General features: G+C 37.1%; 1 protein-coding gene across 1 annotated transcript in view; it reads right to left on the bottom strand.

The window, feature by feature from the left end:
• Window positions 1–3,443, bottom strand: part of ARHGAP15 (Rho GTPase activating protein 15) — a 948,827-nt gene extending 945,384 nt beyond the window's left edge. The window contains exon 1 of the mRNA XM_006880749.1: window positions 3,307–3,443. The gene's annotated coding sequence lies outside the window, so the exon portion shown is untranslated. The remainder of the gene's footprint in view (window positions 1–3,306) is intronic.
• Between the last annotated feature and the right edge of the window lie 1,090 nt (window positions 3,444–4,533).

Raw genomic sequence — 4,533 nt, 5'->3', positions numbered from 1 at the left:
AAGGAGAGTGGGTGCTTTTGAGTTGTGGTGCTGGAGAAGGGTGCTGAATGTACCATGGACTGCCAGGAAAACAAACAGATTTATCTTGGGGATTTATCTTGGGGCTTCGTCTGACATACTTTGGACATGTTGCCAGGAGGGACGGGTCCTTGGAGAGGGACATCATGCTTGGGAGGGTTGAGGGACAACTCAGGATGGGAACACCCTCTTTGAGATGGATTGATTCGGTGACTGCGGTAATCGCGATGGATGTGTCAGAGGCGGTGCGGTTGGCGCAGGGCTGTTGTGCATAGGGTCGCTATGAGTCGGAAACGACTCGACGGCACATAACAACAACAACAACAAGCTGACCTAGGGAATTCTGGTGGCCTACTGATAAGAAGCTGCACTGCAATCCCAAAGACATGCAGGTCAGAATTCACCAGCTGCTTCGTAGGAGGGTGGGCAATCTCCTCCCTTCTGATTATCTGCCTCTGAAAACCCATTGGAAAGTCAGCTGTGGGTCCATTCCAACTCAACGGTACACAACAAGAAGGCTGGCATAATGGTAAGAAACTGCACTATAACCCAAACGCATGCAGTTCAAATCACCAGCTGCTTTTCTTCAGAAGGATAGGCAATCTCCTTCCGAGTGATTAATTGCCTCAGGAAAACCAGCTAAAGGGTCATTTATGGGTTGGTTCCAACTCAACAGTTATCTAAAAACAACAACAACAACCAGCTGGCATTAAGGAGCTCTGATTTCCTAGTGATAAGAAGCTACACTGCATTTGGCATGTGGTTTAACACCATCTTGGGGGGAAAGTGAGCAATCACTTCCCCTGTACTTACTACCTCTGAAAATCAGTTGGAGGATTAGTCCTAACATGATGGCACACAACAACAAAACACAAAAGCAGCCTGGTATTGTTTTCATTTCATTTTAGCATATTTTATATTTTAGAACTGTTTTAAGTTTCTATTTTTGAATGTCCATAAACTCCCCCTGTGATCTTTCTTCAGTTTGAATTTCTCAGTATTATGTCAACTCTTTGGGTCACGTCTGTAGAGATAGAAATTTCTTTAAGAAATTTCTTTAGGAAAACCCTGGTTCATAAACTAAATGTATCAAAATTATTTCACTTCCTCCTTTGGACATGGATCATGAACTTTTCTAAGAGCTGGAAGAATATGTAAGTTTTAAGACAATGGAAGTGGAATAACAAGAGCCTATGACTCTCTATCTTCCTAGGTGTGAAGACTGTGGGACGCTTGCCAGCAAGAGAGCAGACTATTCAAAACAGATCATTAGAAGAGGGCAAAAATCAAGAAAGAAATATTCTTTGAAGGTTACAAACTTCTGAACCCAAGGGAGAAAACATAACATTCTTTTACTAAATTAATTTTGAAAAAAATTTTCTAAGACAAACCCGCATTATTTTTGTTTCATCAAAACATGTTTCTTATTTACTTAAAAATATAAAATTAATAGTAATCTGAGAGTCTATTCAGATTTAACTCACTGAACTCTTCAAATATTTCATTTGCATATTTAAGAGTTAATTCATTATTCACATGTTTACAAATAATTCTGTCTTCTCTGCTTGTTTCTTTTCTTAAATTTAGAGTTATCTTAATTTATTCTTAGTTTCATGGCATTATTTTATAATTGCAGCAGTTTCTCCAGGAAACATTCTATTTAACAAAGAATTTTGCTTTCTAAGCTACTTAACAGTTGAAAAAACTTTGTGGACCTTTGTTCAACATCAGATGCTTATCAGGATAGCTGCTCTTGCTACTGTGTACATACTGCATACGTTTATTCATGTGAAGTTCTTTTACAATATGATGAAATAAAATAATAGCATATCAACCGACATTATCTGAATTATACAGCTTCTATAGATGCAGAGGTTCAGAACTGCAATATTAAAGACACATTTAAATATTGCTTTCCATTGTGAGGAAATATAACAAATTGAAAGGCTAATCAGAATATCAAAGAAAATACATATTACACAGGTCTTCTCACACTCTAACGTTAAAAAGAGTGTATTGAACACGGAGTCCTAATCTCTATTTCTCTATTGTCATTTAAATAGTCAACAAGTAGCAGGCATCAGTATTGACAATTGAAGAGGTCTTAAAAATGGTATGTGGTAGTCATGTGCCTAATAATTTCCTACTAAATTGACCATGTCAAAAAACATTTATGTAGGTCTTTCAACAGAGGACAATAAAAGAAAAGAAAATTATTTCTACTTATCAACTCTGTAACCATTTTTTAATAAAACCAAAAAAATGGGCACTTCTCTTGTCGAAAAAATATAATAAAAATAATATTAGGAAAAAGTGGAGGATATCATATCTTGGATTTTCATTAAAATCCTTCAAAAACCCACTGTCAGATTTATTTTGGGTATTTTTCTCTGAGGTTAGCAATATTTTTATGTTTTCTGCATGCATGTTACAGTACATGTAGATGTTCTGCAAACAGCAAGAAGTCCATATAAAAGACAAGTTATTGTAAATATATGATTCAGTCTCATAGCTATGGTTTATTATTCTGGAAAAATCTCAAAGAAGACAAATTACATAATTACATAAATACCAAATATATAACTTTAGTGTATGTCTGTCCCAGAAGTAACCCTCAGTAGGCTGTCATGTCTGTTTTCAACATAATTCTGATTATGAAATAGAAACTTGCTTTCATTTCACCCTTTAGCATAATTAAAAATTAGGGGGAAAATCAATTTTTATGTCACAAAAAAAAATCTTTTGCCCTTTCCTGCTTTTTTAATGACTATTTTATAAAGTCCACATTTGAGAACCATTTAAATAGTTTCTAATGTAAGCTTTAACACAACATTTTAAGGTAAGTATCTTTATACTGAAATTCAAATGTTATGTCTTATTGGGAGAAAATGGGAGATTTTTCTGTTTCCCTAGAACCCGAATAGTGCATTTTTAAAGAATATAACTATAAATGCAAGGACTTAATTCTTCAGGGTTTTGTTTTGTTGTTGTTGTTGTTGTTTTTAAGCCCTTCAAAATTAAGACTCCACTGTGACTACAATGTTTTAGAACTGGAACTTATCAAATGATCTCAGTATAATAATATCTCTGAGAGGAGAACTTCAGAATTCGACAGCTGTGACCAAAGCAGTGTCCTTTACTGTACCCAAGGAGGCAAATTGATGTCCCATGACAAGTAAAAGCATCCCATTTTGCAGAAATGTTTCTATCTTCTCACCAGGGAAGATGATCTGTCAAACATTCTCAAGTTTACATTTCATGGACAATAGGAAGTTAAAACCTACTTACCTTTTCTCAGGGATGACTTGTTATTGAAACTGCCATCAACTACTGTCTGTTAATGCCTCTTTCAACAAAAACGGAAAACAGTGAAGTCACATGGCCTAAGAGCAGGCCTAGGTTGGATGCCACTTACTTTCTGTACTGAAGGGAGAAAAAAAAGGCGGGGTTGGGGGTGGGGTGGGGGTGAGCACACAAACTTTTAAATAAAACCACTTCCTGGGTAGATCCGGTTAACCACACACATTACAACCACTTGATTTGAAGAAATCTCCTTGTATAGTCAACAATGCTGTTATTTTCCAATGTGCTTATTGATTTTTCATACACAATAAATCTGTACAGGTTTCATCAATTCTGACTTAAAAGGGAAAATGTGTGATTAGACAATTCACATGGGGAGGAGTCAGCTGCTAAACTCTGAAGACACTTCCCCTTTCTCTGTCTTCTAGCAAAGGCTTAAAACTGAAGGTTGTACTGCCCTGGGTAGGCTGGAGCATGTCCACATGCTGCCTGTCAGTGAGCTCTGTCAATTGGCTTGGGGAATTGAGAAGCCATATCCTGCTCACTGAACTGGTGCTTTGGTTTCACTCACAAGTGGACTCAGATGCTCCAGGAAATAAGTTAATGGTATCTGGGACAGGTTGAAATAAAATTTGGGGGACCACTGTGCAGAGCTTCAATGTCACACAGGGCTCCAAATCCCAGTAAAGGAGTCTTGTCTAACATAAGAGTGGGTTTTGCTCTGGCTACAACTCTCAGACTGGCATGCCCCTCCTACCTGTAAATCCTCTTTCCAAGTTTCCTAAACTGTCCTGATTATCTGCTGAAGAACATTTGCTTCCCATGACTGCTAATTCATATTGCCTTACTCAAGGGGGAAAGCAATAAAATGGGAAAAGGGTGCCATTCTGATAGGCTGCTGTGTGTCCTCCTACGGAAAGCTCCAATTGATATAAGATATACTTTTTTAAAAAAAATATTGGATAGTTTGGAGGAGTCAGCACCATGGGATGGGCATCTTCATCAAGCTTTAGAGGTCAAGAAATAAGCTCTTGGATTTGGAAAATATTCACAGAAGAGAAAAGTTTCCTTACAATGAGAAAGCCGAATGACAATCTCTTGTATATAAAGCAATTAGACTAGAGTCTGTGTATTAGCTCTCAGTAATGTGGCATGTTTGGCACAAAGACAAACTTTAAAAATAAATCTGGTGCAGATGGCTCAAATGAAGGA

This window comes from Elephantulus edwardii, unplaced genomic scaffold (genome assembly GCF_000299155.1).
Source record: "Elephantulus edwardii isolate Elephantulus edwardi_28Jun2011 unplaced genomic scaffold, EleEdw1.0 scaffold00010, whole genome shotgun sequence".
Lineage (NCBI taxonomy): Eukaryota > Metazoa > Chordata > Mammalia > Macroscelidea > Macroscelididae > Elephantulus > Elephantulus edwardii.
The sequence above is the reverse complement of the archived record's forward strand: the minus strand, read 5'-3'. Positions and strand labels throughout refer to the sequence as shown.